The sequence below is a fragment of the Pocillopora damicornis genome, chromosome 7 (assembly GCF_964200805.1).
Source record: "Pocillopora damicornis chromosome 7, jaPocDami1.2, whole genome shotgun sequence".
NCBI classification, from domain to species: domain Eukaryota; kingdom Metazoa; phylum Cnidaria; class Anthozoa; order Scleractinia; family Pocilloporidae; genus Pocillopora; species Pocillopora damicornis.
The window spans coordinates 22,718,025-22,737,630 of record NC_142676.1 but is presented as its reverse complement, the minus strand read 5'-3'; the positions used below and the strand labels follow the sequence as shown (position 1 = coordinate 22,737,630).

At 38.5% G+C, this 19,606-nt stretch overlaps 2 pseudogenes; both read left to right on the top strand.

Annotated features, from left to right (window-relative positions):
• The first annotated feature begins 3,150 nt into the window (after positions 1-3,150).
• Positions 3,151-4,962, top strand: LOC149043171 (uncharacterized; annotated as a pseudogene).
• A 2,366-nt stretch (positions 4,963-7,328) lies between these two features.
• LOC149043170 (uncharacterized) lies at positions 7,329-10,143 on the top strand (annotated as a pseudogene).
• Positions 10,144-19,606: the final 9,463 nt, after the last annotated feature.

Below are 19,606 nucleotides of genomic sequence, written 5' to 3'. Positions count from 1 at the left end.
TAGAGGAAGCATAATTGCCTTTAACACTGAAATAACTCCAGTCGCAGAGGCAGAACCAGGAAATGTTGTGTGAATATATTAATGAGCATGTCATCATCAGCAATTCGAAAAAGGAGCAACATCTGAACATGCCTACTACCTTCACATTCTTCCACTCTGAGTGCTACACCTATTCCCACGAGACTGTAAAAACTATTTGACAAGGCTGGAGAAAGTGAGGCCTGTTATCAACCAAGGACTCTGTGGTGCACAAGTTGTTGGAGAAATGCCGACAAAACATTTGCCTCGAGGACCACTTTACTTCAGATAATTATATTCAGAGACTTTCATTTCCTGCTGGATATTCTAATAATAATAAATAAACTACTTATATAGCGCTTATCCAGTCCTGTTCTAAGCGCTTTACAAAAATATTAAAATATCACACGTTAAAATAATATTAAAAGTAAGTCTTAAGTTAACTGATGTCTAAGATATAGGCGTTTGACATGGATAATAAAAGAGATCATACATTAAAGTAATTTTTAAAAAGATGAGTCTTAAGTTTACGTTTAAAAATATTTAAATTGTCACAAGAACGAATGTCATCAGGTAGTTTATTCCACAGTTCAGGAGCCGAAACAGCAAAAGCTCTATAGCCGTAGGACTTGAGATTAGATAGATCAGATAAGCAATTCTCGATTTTAGCAATGCTACTGGTTAATTCCAGATCATCGTTAACGGAAAAAGAAATGTACAACTGAGTATCATCGGCGTAGAAATGAAATTGCATGTCGTGAAAACGTAAAATGTCAGCAAGAGGAGCAGTGTAAAGTCGGTAGAGGATCGGCCCAAGAACGGAGCCTTGAGGTACTCCACACTTGAGCTCACGAGATTGCGATTTCCTCCCATCGATTAGGACGACTTGTGTGCGGTTAGTAAGGTAAGAGCGGAACCAGTCAAGTGCAGTGCCACGTATTGAGAATTTAGAATTCAATCTTTTGAGCAGTATTACATGGTCAACAGTGTCAAATGCAGCGGAGAGATCTAGTAACAGGAGCATGACACAGTGGCGATTATCGATAGCAAGCAAAATGTCATTTTGAACACGGAGAAGGGCGGTTTCGCAGCTGTGGAATGATTTGTAGGCAGATTGTAGCGGCTCTGTGAGTTGGTAGAAGTCAAGATAAGCTTGAAGACGCACTGCCACAACCTTCTCAATGACTTTCGAGATAACGTTAAGGTTCGAAATAGGCCTAAAATTACCAAGAACTTCGTGGTCCAGGTTCGGTTTCTTGAGAAGAGCGTTTTTAAGGGACGAAGGTAGAAAACCAGATACCAGTGACAGGTTTACAATACTACAAATAGATAGTAGGAGCAGGTCCAGATGTTCTTTAAGTAACGTGGCTGGTAAAGGATCCAGACAGCAGGATTTCTGCACAACAGAGCGGGCAATCTTCGATAGTTCAAGATTTGAAGTAGGTGAGAAGTTGCTAAGCTCACAATTATTGGTGGAAATATCCAGTGAGGAAAAGTAATCCGGAATTTCAGAAGGAGTAGGTATACTTCTAATACGGGTTATTTTATCTTCGAAGAAGGTAACAAATGTATTAGCGAGATCTTCAGCTGATTTGCTGGTTGGATAACTTTTCTCTGCTTTCCTGTGGAGGAGACGGTCGTTTAATCGAAATAGGGCTTTGTTGTCGTTGCCAGCCTCTGAAATACGATTAGAGTAGTAATCCATTTTTGACTTTAAAATGGTGTTCTGAATAATAGTGCGTTGATTAGCGTAAAGTCGATAGTCTGATTCAAGTTTGGAGCGTCGCCAGCGCCTTTCAAACTTGCGGCAGGTTGTTTTCTGTTTTCTGATTTCCTCGCTGTACCAGGGAGCATTAGGTCGCAGATTGATGATTCTTGTGCGCAAAGGTGCATGTTTGTCTATAATGGAAAGTAAAACCGAGTCATACTGGTCACAGAGTTCCGTAATTTCCTGAGATGGTGAGTTATATAAGGCGGAGGAACGAATATCACGCCGTAGGTTGTCTGGATCAATGGTACGCAGTTTACGTGATGAGATGGTGAGCTTAGCTTTAGGTGGTCTCTTGATAGCCAAGGTGCAAAGAACAGCAAAGTGATCAGAGATAACCGGGTCATTGATGGATAAATTTAAGACAGTTTCTTCGCCAGATCTTGTGATAATGAGGTCAAGGGCGTTGTTGTTTTTGTGCGTCGGGGTGTGGACATTACAGACTTCCAGATTGAAACAGCTTAAAAGGTCGAGAAACTTATTGGCAGTGTTGTCAGATGAATCGTTGACATGAAAATTGAAATCACCGGCTAGAAGAAGACGGCCAGTAGAAGACACTAGCCTTTCCAGCAGTGAAGAAAAATCATCAAAAAAAGCAGCATGTGTAAGACCATTCTTGACAGAAATTGGAGGGCGGTAAATAACAATAATACGTATAATAGATGAGGAACAGTGAAGCAGTACTTCTTTAAATTCAAAAGATTTAAACGGATCCGATTTAATTTGCTCCATTTTCAGATTTTTCCTGTAGAGTAGGCCAACACCTCCACCATTTCCATTAGGTCTTGGTATGTGAACAAAAGCATATCCGGTGGGACTGATATCACGAACGGTGTAGTCAGAGCAGTCATCGGGTTTAAGCCAGGTTTCAGTTAAAGCAAGAATGTCGATGTTTTTGTCAACCACAGTCTTTAATTTGTAGCGTTTTATTGATGATGGATCTTGCATTTAGAAGGCAGAAGTTTAGCGAATTTGCAGATGAAGAATTCAACGGGTGTCGTTTAATCGTTACCAAGTTATTTAAATTAGGTCCAACAGATAATTTCACACTTGAAGGTTTACGAACATTCCATACAGAACTAATTTCTGTGATTTTGTGGAAACCATACGATTGCTTCATGGCCTTGCCTGCTCGAGTGCGACGTGTTCTGAGAATCCCTTGAATTTTCAGGAACTGGAAAAGGTCGGGTTGAAGTTTAGATTTAGCTCTCAAAACCAGCAATTGCTGCCGTGAATAATTAAGTTTAATGGGCGAGACAGTACTATGCAAATCTCTGTACGAAGAAGAAGCAGGTCGATGAAGCGAGGAATTTTCCGGGTCGGGTCCGGGATTACAGTGAACATCCATGCATATGGTAAGATCGATGTCGAAGAAAGAATGGGGAAGGGCTAAAGTGATCAGTCCATGTTTCGTTGTCTCGGAGATTGCAAGCGAAAGTTTGTCGGATGTAAATCCATGCGGTCGACGCTTGAAGTGAAAGGTAACGTTGAAGTAAAAGTTTATCAAACTATCCGGTGTAGGGTCGGCTGAAATCCAAAATCCAGCTTGTTTACGGTATCTTTAAAAGTGGATTTCCATTGACAATCCAAGCAAGTGAGGAAAGAAAACAACAAAAAGGCAAATAATATGCAGAGCTGTGAATTGTTACCGGCAGCCATGCACCATGCACCTCTCACCAGTGAGAGGCATCCACATTTACAGCAGCAAAGAATAGTTGTACTTCTTCACATGGAATAGGTTAACCAGGTCTGCACAGACTGCAGGGAGAGTCTTGGGCCTTTGCAGTGGAATATGTATGAATGACACATTTAAACAGCAGCAGGTAGAACAACCATGAGGAAGTTGTGGACAAAACTGTGCTGACAGCCTGCAGGATAAAGCAGAACAAATACAACGAACAATAAACATAACCACTTTTGTAAAAACATAAGCAATCAATGAAATGGATATTAATTTTTTTAAGACCAAAAAACTTGTTATCCATCGCACTGATGATTTCCATGTTATGAATGTGCATACTTAACATACTGATAAAGTTAATGTGACAGTTCACATGGCATCAAGTCTCCCAGCCATAGCAGTTGCTCATCCAGTTGATGGAGCTATGATCCTTTTCTAACAAGAGTAAATGAGTTAGGTGATTCCTTCAATATAGGTATTATAGAGCATGATACAAGTTGCAACATTGCAGACAGCCACAATAGTCATGAACAGCCCGAAAGCCAGCTAGCAATACATGCCTCTAGGTATTCAGACTTTTACAAGTCCCATAATGGGGGAAATATGATAACTAGAAATCTTATTATACCGCAGCTAAGTGTTCCACACAAGACAACTTAAGAAAGAGGACATAGCATACAAAGGCCGTTGCAAATTCAAACCAAAACCACTTTTCAACTGTGGGTAACCTTGCCACCAAAGATCTTGAGGTTCTCACCTTACCTGCCCTTACCTTTTACAATTACGCAATCAATCTCAACAACAAACACCATCAGTAGCTCAACAACAGTTTTCTAACTTAAGTGTAGCACCACAATCCACTTCAATATGTGTTCCATCTTCAACTACACAATCAGTCACATTCTGGGAACTGCCAGCCTTCCTATCTCAGTCAACAATTCAGGGGGTCATCAAAGCAGCAATGCTTGTACAGTTATTTCTTTGTTGTTAGCAAAGACATACAAAACAAACAAATCCTTCAACTGAAAAACCACCAACCACTGACTACAAGCTGGATTCTAGCCTTCATGTCAGGTATGATGTGGGGAAATCAGGCATATGACAGTTTCATGCAGTCACCATCATATCTTGGTGTTGTTGAAGCCATACCTCTTGTCAGAAGCAGCCTGGGTAGTTTGAGCTATGAAGAGGAGTTCACTGTTTGTTTTGTCAAGGGGCCGAGTTCAAGTGAGGAATCTGCTCTGAGTTTTCACCTAAGCAGAAGACTTACCAATAGAAATGCTGCTTTTACAATAATTAATGGTTTAACGATTTTATTTGTAAGTGATGCAAATGACAACACCACCTTAATGTATAGCCATCTCCACTTACCAAAAGGCGCCTTTCTTACACAGTCTCAACGCAGTGACATTGAAGAACTCTTAAACTGGCTGAAATTAAAGCTATCTGCGACAGTGAATTTGTGTACAGTTACTTTCATCAACTTTAGGTAACACTGTGTAATAATAAATAATAATAAACTTTATTTACGTGCCAAATAAGATAGCAGTTTCCCACTAAGTAAGGACACCTAAACTAAACTAATCTAATCTATATAAAACTATGCATTAAAAATTTATTGGAATATGATAAAAGAGCTCTTCCCATATAAAACTACCCTACCCCGAAATAGTAGACCCCATGTTTATAATACCCTACCCTGTATAATAAGATAATAACCTTAATATAATGAGATAATAAGATAATAATAATGACAATAATATGATCTTGATAATATTTAAAATATTTAAGATTTACATAAAATACAGTTCTTGCAATTATTCGAAGAGATTAAACTTTGTATATCTACTTTATGTAAAGCGTTTTTAAATTCTTGCAGCGTTCTTAGTGCTCTTATTTTTCCATCTAACTTAGACCAGATTACTGGACCTAAGTACCTAAGAGAGTGCTTACCATAGCGCGTAGTACTAACTCTAGGGATAATGAAATCATTGTTTCTTAAATTATATTTGTTGTTATTAATAACAAACAGGTTCTTGATATTATTAGGGCACAGATCATTTTTAACTTTAAACATTAACACAGCTATGTCATGTAATCGCCTATTACGTAAGGTTTTTAAATTAGCCCTCTTAAGGAGGTCGCTATATGATGATATGCTATCACAATAAACAGCTCTAAGGGCCCGTTCTTGTACCCTCTCTAATTTTCTAGAATCACTAGCTTTGCAACAATTCCATACAATACAACAGTAAGTTAAAAAAGGCAGAATAGCAGCCTTAAAAAGTTGTAATTTAGCCTTGGCTGGGATTAACTTCCTTAATCTATTAATTACACCCACCCTTTGACTGCTTTTTTTACAGATGTTACTTATGTGATCAGAAAAATTTAAATTATCATCAATATTTACACCCAATAACTGTGTGGTAAGAAATGCATGTAAACGTCAAACAACGGCGGTTGATCGTGAAGTTACATCGACATATTTCCAGACGCAAAGAAGGTTAAGAAATGTGTCAAGTATAAATGTTATTGCATCTATTTCGTTTAAGTTGTGTTGGGAAAAAGAACGTTCACTTAAGCAAAACGACCGACAGATTCAAGACAAATTTCGATTGTAAAACAGCTTTTACTACCACAAGAGTTTACATCGAAAAGCTTTTAAGTTTAAAACATGTACTGAACAAGTACCGATGATGAAATGCGTTTTGTAAATAAAATTGGTGAATGGAACGGGAACACGCAACGAGCTGCCTGGATAAATTTAAATCAGCTTTAGTTGAACTATGTCTACAATAATTCTACTTACCCATCAGACTTTTCCATAAGAACAACCTCCATTCAAAATTTTTCCAGTCGGATCACATCAATATCAGTCTCAAAAAGTGTAAAACGGTGTTCTGTTCGTTCTTCAGCAAACTTCACCCACGCCGGAATCACTAATCGCTCATCGAAAGCGCAAAATCCGCCGAGCATGCACACTCATTTTGCCGCTGTGTCTACACTGCAGCTTGACGTTCGAGTATGCGCACCTTATCGTCATCTGATGGTGTCTCTTGGCGCGAGGCGCACACTAATGGGGTATCCAAGTTACGCACGCAATTGCGCCTGTGCATTACCATTTCCCTCGCCCTTTCATTACGTAATGGCTAAGATAGTGCCCGCGGTACAGTTGGCCGCGCCTGCTAAAAGTAGCACCTTGTACGGTCGTACAACCAAATTTTCTCGGCTTGATGCGTTACTACTATTTCGTATAATTATGGGGCTACGCTGGAGCTCCGCTATTAGTACAACGGTACACTGGGTCTATGGTATGGCACTGCCTCATTATAAGTGTCAGGTCTCTGGCAAACCTCTTCCCGATTCACTCGTCTCAGATGATCCTACAAGTGGAAAAAGGCGCGTCCTGCAGCGCTGAAAATGAGGGTCTCAGTGCTGTTAGACTTAAGATTGTGCTGTTAATTTATTTCTACAATTCAGACCAGCTTCAACGATGGGGCAATAACCTTAAGGAGGCAGTTTACCCTAAAATTCGAAAAAAATGTTAACTCCGGTCAAACTTGAAAGGAAGGCTTAGAAGGAAGTTCATAATATTGGCTTTTTAGTTCCGAGAGCGTTTTACAATATTTTTGAAAATCTCGCCTAAAAATTGATTTTTAATCAATGAAACTCATTAAAAACGGCCTTAGTTATCATTGTTTACACTTTGTTGATTTTGGTTGCTATGGGGCTTACAGGTTTGGGTTTTTCGAGAAACGATCCAAATTTGTTCTCCCATAATCCATAAGTCCTATACTCCGTGACTTAGTCTAAATTTTCCAGCCCAGAACCCTTTGCGCGTATTCCGGTCGATTTTCTCACCGAGTATTGCGAGCGAGTGCTGGAGTGTTCATATTGTCGAGGTTGTGTCATTTTAAATTTGTCAATGGAAGTCGAGGGAGAAACCGGTAATAAGAGAAAAGGGAAGTTTAGATCGTGTCGAAGGAAGAAAAGGAAAGGTTTTCACGGGAAAAAAGCGTGGGAAGTGCGAATGGAAGCCGAGGAAAATGACAGAAATGACACCAGCGTGGAATCACACGTGGAGCCACAACCGAGCACGCCCAAGGCTCAAAGTGAGTACGATGACTTTCTAGACCGTACTGCGACGAAAAATATGTCGGAATTGAAACTTATGAACAGTTCTTTTGAGAACTTCGATCGCCAAGAAGCAGTTACCACTCGTTCTCAAAGTAGTTCAGCAGAAATTTGTGTTCACGAGGAGGCACATGGCTTCAAGCTACAAGATGCGAAGCTACTATCAGAGTGCTTTGCTGTATCAGCTATGTGCAGCTCGTGCCGAAATTCAAAGTCAAAACTGCAGCTATTTCAAGATAGCGCTAGTAGAAATGGCCTTGCTGAATTGATGTATTTGAAATGCTCGTATTGTGGTATCATAACTCCTCTGAATACAAGTACCAGACTAGGTGGCAAGGGTGGTGGGCCACATGAAGTGAACCGAAGGTCTGTGCTATCATCTCACCAATGGGGTCGTGCTGGTCTGGCAAAGTTTTGTGCTGGAATGGAACTTCCACCTCCAGTTACCAAGAAGGCCTATAATCAGCACATGAAGCAAGTTGAAAAATTAGCTGTGAGTAATGCTGAGACATTAATGTGTGAAGCAGCAGAAAGGCTAAGACAACTAAGCTTCCCATGAAGATGAAGAATGCGTGGTGGAGATTGATGGCCAATCAGTGTGCAAAGTTGCTGTTTCAATAGATGGAACATGGCAGAAGAGAGGGCACAGCTCTAAGATTGGTGTAGTGTTTGCTGTTTCAGTTATGACAGGAGAAATTATTGACTATGAGGTGAAATCCCTCATCTACAAGGAATGCTCATCTAAGGAACACACCCAGGGCGTGAAATTAACTTTTTTTTCTGATAGCCACTTGGCTCCTAAATTCTTCATAGTGGTAGCCAATTCAAAAAAAGTTGGTCGCCATTTTCAAAGACAAACAAAATCTTTCTTTACGCTGTCAGCGTTCTAGATAGACCCTCCAAAATTAAGTTAGGGAAAAGATCTTTAACGTGCTACAAAGTGGACACTAGGATGGATGATATACAACGTTCAGGCTCATCTAAATCCAAGATGGCGTCTAGTTGTCGATCGAGAAGCACGTGCTACATTTTAGAAACAAACTTAAAGTGAAAGTTTGCCGCGGATTTATCTTTGCAAATCTTTTTAATTCACTATATCTCTTGGTAGGGTTATGATGAAACGTTCTAGTCGCCAATTTGGCGACTAACTTTCAGGATTTGGTCGCCAAAGTGAAAAATTTAGTCGCATTGGCGCCTGTATTAGGCGCAATTTCACGCCCTGACACCGATAAAACATCAGCTGATTATCTTTCTTGGAAAGAGTCACATGCAAGCCATTGTGAAGTGAACCATGTGGGTTCCTCTGAAGAAATGGAGTCCTCAGGAGCAGTTAGCATCTTCAGTCGTAGCATTGACAAGAGGAAGCTGATATATTCTACCTTTGTGGGAGATGGTCATAGCAGCTGTTTTGGTAGAGTCAATTCAAAAATGATTGAACTTTACAGAGACAAATATCCAGTGGTTAAGGAAGAATGTGTTGGCCATGTGCAGAAGAGATTAGGGACTGCCCTCAGAAATTACAAGAGAAATATAAAGATGGCTGGCCTAAAGATGTCGGATGGAGGAAAGGTTGATGGAAGGGGTCGACTAACTGACAATTTTGTGGACAGAATGCAAAAATATTATGGAAGAGCCATACGTGAAAATGCAGGTGATTTACACCAAATGAAGAACAGTGTATGGGCAATCTATCATCACATGATAAAAGATGATTCATGTACCCTAGAGGAGCAGCATAAGCTATGTCCCAAAGGTGAAGGCACCTGGTGCAAATTTTGGAAGGCTCCAGAAGAATATAAAGAGGACAACCGCCTTCCTTGTGTTTTTATTGATGAACTGAAACCAATTTTCATTAGGCTTACTAATGATGATTTATTGAAGAGGTGTTTGCAGGGACAAACCCAGAATCAAATTGAGAGCATTAATGCACAGTTATGGTCAAGATGCCCCAAGAGCCGTTATTGTGGAAAGAGACGAGTTGTCGTTGCAGTTTGTGAGACTGTTGGGGTGTTTAACACAGGAGCTGCAAGTAAAGCATCCCTTCTGGAATCCTGTGGAATCTCTCCTGGCAGGAATATGTTAAAAGCATTGAAGGAGGAGGACCAGGAAAGAATTGCCTCAGCTGCTCACAAGATCAGCTCATAATATCGAAAGTGGCGACAGACCATTCGGTCTATAAAAAATTCAAAGGCTGACAAGTTGGCTTACCAGGCTGGAGCATTTGGCACAAGTTTCAAACCAGAGACAGATGGAAGAAAGAAAAAGAAAAATCCTCCTAAGAAAAAGAAGTCAACAGTAGCTTTGCCTGCCCCATCTTCATCAAGTGGACTTGACATTGTATTTGTTGTCCCGGATGTGGAATTTGTAGCTAAAGAAAGAACTGAGCAAAAGTAATCTATTCAAACCAGTCTGTGCCCTATTTGGTTGAGAAAACATTCACACATCAAATGTGGACATGCTAGACCACTTGTATCCATTAAGACTATGCTTAGTGTTTTGTTGGAATCATTTTAGTGCTCTATCACTATGTGTTGAACTTTGTCTTGCATTTTTTTCAATTAGCATTTCTTTACACACTGAGTACTAAAACAGGCATAGTTGGTTTGCTATTTACCTATATTAAATACAAAATTTCCAGGGCTTGTTCCTGGAGTGATGTTCTATGCAATGAATTATCATTTTTTGAATTTGTCGCTTTCGATCATTGTTGCTATGGAAACAAATATGCCAAGCCTTAAATGGCGAGGATTGTTAAGAAACAAAAAGTTAGTAATTCATTGCATAGAGCGCTGTTTTGATAATTTCCAGCAATTTTTGAGTCAAATAAGTGAATATTCCTTGAGAAATACATATCTTAAGGCACAACCTTCTCATTTGTTTATCGGAGTTGCTACGGAAACAACAGGCTGTTGCGACATAGAAAGTACATTTATTGATGCTGCTGTTGATGCAGCTTCCATTTGCAGCTGCAACGGAAATGAAATAATCATTCACTTAGCACGTGGTCAGAACGTGGCAAGATCATGAATACGACAAATGTATCGCTATCATTGGTGCAAGAAACTATTTCAAACACTAGCAACCACTTGATAATATCAGTAAGTCCACAACAGTGATGACAGCATTAGTTACTTGGTTCTGGAAATGTTGGCCGTCGAAATCAACATGTAACGAATTGGAACCATCTTTATCCACGAGCTGATCGCTGATTCTTTTGTCTGTCTCAATTAAGCGTTTGCCAACTAGATTTCATCCGTAGTTTGGCTAGATTTTTAAGGTAGGTCTCAATACAACATCTGCATACGACATTTAATCACCCTGCATTTCGTTCCATTGTATGCTAATTTTTGCAGTTTCACTTAGCTAAAAGTTTCGTCTTGTAAGGGATAATATGATCATTAATTATGTAGCAAGTTAAAGTATACTCCAGAAAGTGAAAGTGCTGAGTCATCAAGGTATCGTCATTTTTTTGAAACTCTAGGAAATTCTGCTCATGTTTTCAAAAGGGAAAGCATCAAAAGTATCAACTGAGAGGTGGAAGAGCTCAGGAGTAGTTCTGTACATAGTTTGCAGCGAATTGTTGTTGTAAGGCTGGTCCTCAGATTGAAGTGATCTGCTTCAGTTTCTCGTTTTCGTTTACAGTTTTTGCGCCGAATGACGTTCGTGCATAGTGTCCGTTTGTTGCTATTTCAATTTAAAACAAGTAGAAAGCCTTGAATAGGTGCAAACGAAATTACCCGGCTGATTACAAAAATTGAATAAACGTTTTATTCAACCGATATAGGGTTATGTAAATCAGGTTTCAAGGCCTATCTTTAAGTTCATGGACTTGTCAAATCGCAGAAGGTCTTTACTTTTCTTTCTTTGAAAATAGTTGCATCGTGTTCTTGTTTTTGCTATTTCAATTTTGCAATGCTTTCCTGACCTAGAGCGTTTTAGGAATTTCATACCAACGCTTAATAAACTAGAACAACAGTTACGTTGAAACATCTACTCTCTGTTGGCAGTATGCAACAACATTGGAGCAAAGAGGTATTTGTTTTTTGGTCTTTCTTTCACAAAGTAAATTCAACTCAATTAGAGAAATTTCACTACCACGTCTCTGTATAAACAATGGATAGAGAAGGGAAATTTCCCTTGCACTCTAGGTCACGTTCTGGCGCCTGTTAGGTCTTTTGTCGAAAAAACAAAACAAAACAATTAAGAGAATCCAATTTGAGAGCTTGTTGTTTAATTAATGCACTAAACTATATATTTGTTTTTTCGTGTCGACGACTTTGAATATTTGTCTTTTAGTTTCATGACAAAAGGAAAATTGAATAGTCAACACAAAGAAGAAGTATAAAATAGCCGGGATGAATATTCTTAATGAATTCTATGTAAACTGTATTGAGTAAGGAATATGTAAAATAAACCCGGATTTTTTCGTTAGGATATTTTAGTGTCAAATGGGGTTTTTGGACGGTACTTAGTTAAGAAAAATACTTGCGCATTGTGACTCAGCACGCTTCCAAGAGGCCATTTCTTGATTACTTCCGCCTCTTTTTTTAAAATGAGGCCTTGTACTCAACCATGCGTATGAAAACGAGTTAAGTTTGCATGTGAATGAAACCTTTCAATCATGAAAGGATGAGCAACAGAGCTCGTTCTGAAAACGAGGCCGAAGGTAATTTGGAAATTGCCTTTTCATGAAAGGTAATGAGCTTTCAATTAAGCGTTTGCCAATAAGGTTATACTCGCAGTTAACTAAATTTTTAAGGTAGGTTTCAATACAACGTTTGCCTAAGACATTTAATCCCCCCGCATTTAGCTCGTTCCATTTTATGCTAATTTTTTTCAGTTTCAGTCAGCTAAGGGTTTCGTCTTGTAAGGGATAATATGATCATTAATTATGTAGCAAGTTAAAGTATACTCCAGAAAGTGAAAGTGCTGAGTCATCAAGGCATTGTCATTTTTAATACTTCTTGGAAATTCTACTCATGTTTCCAAAAGGGAAAGCATCAAAAGTATCAACTGAGAGGTGGAAGAGCTCAGGAGTAGTTCTGTACATAGTTTGCAGCGAATTGTTGTTGTAAAGCCGAATGCAAAGCTGGTCCTCAGATTGAAGTGATCTGCTTCAGTTTCTCGTTTTCGTTTACAGTTTAGTTCTGGCTTGTGTCGACTATTTGTAGTAATTTTATGGCGACAAAATCGTGTCGCATTGGACTCATATTATCCTCAAATCCCGAGGACGACTTGCGATTGTAAATGATGTTGAATTTCCATGTAGATACAAATTAGGAAACTTTTCTGCTCGACATTTCGCTTAATGCCGTTCGTTCATAGTGTTTGTTTGTTACTACTATATTTAAAACCAGTAGAAAGCCTTGAATAATTGCAAACGAAATTACCCGGCTGATTACACAAATGAATAAACGTTTCACTCAACTGATATAGGGTCATGAAACTTAGGTTTCAAGGCTTATCTTTAAGTTTATGGACTTGTCAAATCGCAGAAGGTCTTTGCTTTCCTTTCTTTGAAAATACTAAGTGATTATGACTTTTAATGTAAATAGGTCAACATCCCTCGATCTCTCTGCTTCCAGCTATTCTTTACACTCGAAAAGGGAAGATGTCTTTTAAAATTGTAGCGAAGTTTTGGCTTGAACCTACGTAGAAGAAATTTTTTGGAAGCAAAAGGAGCAGCTTTCTTGCGCATAACATAGAGATTAGATGGATTGAGTAGTTTAGAAATGGCCCAGAAAACGAGCTCGCTGTCTGCTCGAGTGGCTACGTATTATGCCAATAACAAGAACAACCTTGTGAAACATTAAAGAAAAGTATAATTAAGAGATATCGCTAACATATAAAAAAAAGCTTTCTCCGTCGAAGTCTTAGCATTAAGTCTGGTATAGCTTCGATGCTTCTCTGACCCAGAGCGTTTTAAGAATTTCTTACCAACGCCAATTAAACCGAAACAACAGTTACGTTGAAACATCTGCTCTTTGTTGGCAACAAGTCCAAACTTAACTGATCTCTGGCTCTTTTGTTTGTCTCAAGTAAGGACGTTTGCTAACTATATTTCACCCGCAGTTTGGCTAGATTTTCAAGGTAGGTCTCAATATAACGTCTGCCTACGACATTTAATCACCCCACATTTCGCTCGTTCCATTTTATGCTAATTTTTGCAGTTTCTGTTAGCTAAAGGTTTCGTCTTATAAGGGATAATATGATCATTAATTATGTAGCAAATCAAACTACACTCCAGAAAGTGAAAGAGCTGAGTCGTCAAGGCGTCGTCGCTTTAATTAATTCGAGGTAATTCTGTTCATGTTTTCGAAAGGGAAAAGCACCAAAAAGTATCAACTGAGACATGGAGGAGCTCTGGAGTAGCTCTGTACACAGTTTGCAGCGAATTGTTGTTGTAAAGCCGAATGCAAAGCTGGTCCTAAGATTGAAGTGATCTGCTTCTGTTTCTCGTTTTCATTTAATTTCATACCAACGCCAAATAAACCAAAACAACATCTTCTCTTTGTTGGCAATAAGTCCAAAGTTAACTGATCGCTGATTCTCTTGTTTGTCTCAATTAAGCGTTTGCCAACTAGATTATACTCGCAGTTTGGCTAGATTTTAAAGGTAGGTTTCAGTGCAACGTTTGCCTACGACATTTAATCACCCCGCATTTCGCTCGTTCCATTTTATGCTTATATTTGCAGTTTCAGTTATCTAAAGGTTTCATCTTGCAAGGATAATATGATCATTAATTATTTAGCAAGTTAAAGTACACTTCAGAAAGTGAAAGAGCTGAGTCATCAAGGCATCGTCATTTTAAATAACTCGAGGTAATTCTACTCATTTTTTCGAAAAGAAAAGCATTAAAAAGTATCAACTGAGACATGGAGGAGCTTAGGAGTAGTTCTGTACACAGTTTGCAGCGAATTGTTGTTGTAAAGCCGAATGCAAAACTGGTCCTCAGATTGTAGTGATCTGCTTCAGTTTCCCGTTTTCGTTTACAGTTGCGTTCTGGCTTGTGTCGATTATTAGCACTAATTTTATGGCGACAAAATCGTGTCGAATTGGACTCGTATTATCCTCGAATCACGAGGACGACTTGCGATTGTAAATGATGTTGAATTTCTATGTAGATACAAATTAAGAAACTTTTGCGCTCGACATTTCGCTTAATGCTGTTCGTGCAGAGTGTTTGTTTGTTACTACTATATTTGAAACCAGTGGAAAGCCTCGAAGAGGCGCAAACGAAATTAATCGGCTGATTACAGAAATGAATAAACGTTTCATTCAACAGATATAGGGTCATGAAATTCAGGTTTCAAGGCTTATCTTTAAGTTTATGGACTCGTCAAATCGCAGAAGGTCTTTGCTTTCCTGTCTTTGAAAACACTAAGAAATTATGACTTTTAATGTAAATAGGTCAACATCTCTCGATCTCTATACCTCCAGCCGTTCTTCACACTCGGAAAGGGTAGATGTCTTATAAAATTGTAGCGAAGTTCTGGCTTGAATCTACGTTGAAGAAATTTTTGGAAGCAAAAGGAGCAGCTTTCTTACGCACTACATAGAGATTAGATGAATTGAGTCGTTTGTAAATGGTCCAGAAAACGAGCTCGCTGTCTGCTCGAGTGATTACGCCTTATTCTGATAACAAGAACAACCTTGTAGAACATAGAAAATAATAATTAAGAGATATCGCTGACACATAAAATAACTGCTTTCTCCGTTGAAGTCTTAGCATCAAGTCTGGTATAGCTCCTATGCTTCCCTGACCCAGAGCGCTTTAAGAATTTTATACAAACGCTAATTAAACCAAAATAACAGTTACGTTGAAACATCTGCTCTCCGTTGGGAACAAGTCCAAACTTAACTGATATCTGACTCTTTTGTTAGTCTCAAGTAAGCGCGTTTGTCAACTAGATTACAGCAGCAGTTTGGCTAGATTTTCAAGGTAGATCTTAATACAACGTCTGCTTGCGACATTTAATAAATTCGCATTTCGCTCGTTCCATTTTATGCTCTTTTTTTGCACTTTCGGTCAGCGAAAGGTTTCATCTTGTAAGGGATAATATGATCATTGATTACGTGGTAAAAACAGAATGCAAAGGTCCTCAGATTGAAGTGATCTGCTTCTGTTTCTCGTTTTCATTTTAATTTCATACCAACGCTAAATAAACCAAAACAACATCTTCTCTTTGAGCGATAAGTCCAAACTTAACTGATTGCTGATTCTCTTGTTTGTCTCAATTAAGCGTTTGCCAACCAGATTATACTCGCAGTTTGGCTAGGTTTTTAAGACAGGTCTCAATGCAAGTTTGCCCACGACATTTAATCACCCTGCATTTCTATTGTTCCATTTTAGGCTAATTTTTGCAGTCTCAGTTGGCTAAAGGTTTCATCTTGTAAGGGATAATATGATCATTAATTATGTAGTAAGTTAAAGTACACTCTAGAAAGTGAAAGAGCTGAGTCGTCAAGGCATCGTCATTTTTAATAACTCGTGGTAATTCTGCTGTTTAAGAATTTCTTACTAACGCCAATAAAACCAAAACAACAGTTACGTTGAATCATCTGCTCTCTGTTGGCATCAAGTCCAAACCTAACTGATCTCTGACTCTTTTGTTTGTCTCAAGTAAGTACGTTTGCCAACTAGATTACAGCCACAGTTTGGCTAGATTTTCAAGGTAGGTCTCAATACGACGTCCGCCCACGACATTTAATCACCTCGCATTTCGCTCGTTTCATTTTATGCTTATTATTGCACTTTCAGTCAGCTAAAGTTTTCATCTTGTAAGGGATCATATGATCATTAATTATGTAGCAAGTTAAACGACACTCCAGAAAGTGAAAGAGCTAAGTCGTCAAGTCATCGTCATTTTTAATAACTCATGGTAATTCTGCTCATGTTTTCGAAAGGGAAAAGCATCAAAAGTATCAACTGAGAGGTGGAAGAGCTCAGGAGTAGTTCTGTACACAGTCTGCAGCGAATTGTTTGTTGTAAAATAGAATGCAAAGGTCCTCAGATTGAAGTGATCTGCTTCTGTTTCTCGTTTTCATTTTAATTTCATACCAACGCTAGATAAACCAAAACAACATCTTCCCTTTGTTGGCAATAAGTCCAAACTTAACTGATCGCTGATTCTCTTGTTTGTCTCAATTAAGCGTTTGCCAACTAGATTATACTCGCAGTTTGGCTAGATTTTTAAGGTAGTTCTCAAAGCAACGTTTGTCTACGACATTTAATCACCCCGCATTTCGCTCGTTCCATTTTAGGCTAACTTTTGCAGTCTCAGCTGGCTGAAGGTTTCATCTTGTAAGGGATATTATGATCATTAATTATGTAGCAAGTTAAACGACACTCCAGAAAGTGAAAGAGCTGAGTCGTCAAGTCATCGTCATTTTTAATAACTCATGGTAATTCTGCTCATGTTTTCGAAAGGGAGAAGCATCAAAAGTATCAACTGAGAGGCGGAAGAGCTCAGGAGTAGTTCTGTAAACAGTTTGCAGCGAATTGTTGATGTAAGGCCGAATGCAAAGCTGGTCCTTAGATTGAAGTGATCTGCTTCTGTTTCTCGTTTTCGTTTACAGTTGCGTTCTTGCTTGTGTCGACTATTTGCACTTATTGTATGGCGATAGAGTCGTGTTGAGTTGGACTCATATAATCCTCAAATCACGAAAACGACTTGTGATTATAAATGATGTTAAATTTCTATGTAAATGCAAATTAAGAAACTTTTCCACATGAAATTGCACTTAATGTCGTTCGTGCATAGTGTTTGTTTGTTGCTATTTCAATTTAAAACAAGTAGAAAGCCTTGAATAGGTGCAAAAAAAATTACCCAGGCCTCAAGGCCTATTTTTAAGTTCATGGACTTGTCAAATCGCAGAAGGTCTTTACTTTTCTTTCTTTGAAATACTTGCATCGTGTTCTTGTTGTTGCTATTTCAATTTTCCGATGCTTCCCTGAGCCAGAGCGTTTTAAGAATTTCATGCCATTCATTGTCGAAAAAACAAAACAAAACAATTAGGAGAATCCAATTTTAGGGCTTGTTGTTTGATTAATGCACTCAACTATATATTTGTTTTTTCGTGTCGACGACTTTGAATATTTGTCCTTTAGTTTCTTGACAAAAGGAAATTGGAATAGCCAATACAAAGAACAAGTATTAAATAGCCGGGATGAATATTCTTACTGAATTCTATGTAAATTGTATTTAGTGAGGAATATGTATAAAAATCCGGATTTTTTTGTAGGATTTTTTAGTGTCAATCGAGGTTTTTGGACGGTACTTAGTTTAGAAAAATACTTGCGCATAGTGACTCAGCACACTTCCAAGAGGCAATTTCCGAATTACCTTTTGCCTCTTTTTTAAAATGAGGCCTTGTGCTCAACTATGCGGATGAAAATGAGTTTAGTTTGCATGTGAATGAAAACTTTTAATCATACGAAAGGATGAGCAACAGAGCTCGCTCTGAAAACGAGGCCAAAGGTAATTTAAAAATGGCCTTTTCATGGAACGTAATGAGCTTCTGCGAGAACATGTTTTCAAAGCTCCTGAAAATTTTTTTAAGTCAACCCTTTCCGGCAGCCGTCAACACTGGTCAAGGGGGCGTTACGAAACAGAGTAGGACAGAGAAGAGAAAAGTATAGACGGAAAAAGATTAAATACGATAAAAATATGACATTCAAATGATTCTGACAAACGAAGAGATAAGGATACAAATATAAAATTCAGTGTGGAGATCATTTAGATATTGCAGTGTGAACCACTTTTGATTTCTTCACATTCTTTAGGGCTCTGTTCAGAAGCTCCAAGCACGTGCTAGATCGACATGCGACAACAAAACAAGTAGTAAAAACGTTTTGAGGAAAATTTAGACAGGTTGAACGAAGAAAACAGTTTGAGATTTTTTTTTACACAAACCGAGTCAAAGTCACCAACCTGTCGGCCTTCATGGCGCAAAAAAAAAACAAAAAAACACGTGATCCGATCGGGTCTCTTTCCACGAGATGATGTTTGGCCAACAAGGTAAGGATAACTGGGTTAGCCATGTGAAACCTGAAAGTGCTACTAAGACGAAATTAATTATGTTATGTTATCATAAGGAAATAATGAGCTATGGTGCAAGGAAAAAGGTAAATCTTGTAAAATAGCTCTTGTCGCAAAGCACTAATATATTGTAGTCAAGTCATAGATAACACAAACAGTCACGTAAATTTACGAATTCATAGTAACTTGCGATGCCTTTTTTACCTGCGGATCCATGTGGAGGATTGATTTAATTCTTTGCATAATGTTACCAATCATTTTCGACCATATTTGAGCGTAATCCCAAACCGATTTAAAAAAGAACCAACAGAAAACAGGAAACAGTGAAACGCTAAAACTACGGTAATTTAACGTTTCATTTTAATAGCAAGGTCAACTTCTATTTTACTGATAGCCCATCCCCTCCCAAATTCTCTTCATATCCCTTTTGAACCATCTCCACTATGACCACTATGAGATAGAGGGGACTTGTTGCAGACAGGAGAGGTGGCTGTTTGACTGTCAGTCACTTAACAAATAGATTCTGTGTTGACGTATGTCTAATCAGTAAAAGATCACACATGTCACAGATAATGTCAAAATGTGGTAAGAACGAAAAAGTGGCACACGAGGTGGTATGAATGTGTCACAAGTATTCTTTAAAGAAGAACTACTCAAAACGCACGCATAATACAGCTAATCACATAAATTAATGATAGAAAAAGATAATGATAATGCTTTTAATCAAGATACAAACTCAAGAAGAGATTTAGATTATACTATTATAATGAGAAAGTTAATCTACCCTAATAATAGGAAATAAAGGGACTCTTCTCCTCCGTTCCACTATTTTCTCTTAACGTCAATCAAGGACAGGAGATATCTTACGTTTTCCCACTTATTTCTTTGTTGATTATGTACGCCTTTACTCTTGTTTCAGATCTAGTGGAGTATTTACCACATCAGCGGTGATTTTCTCTAAAG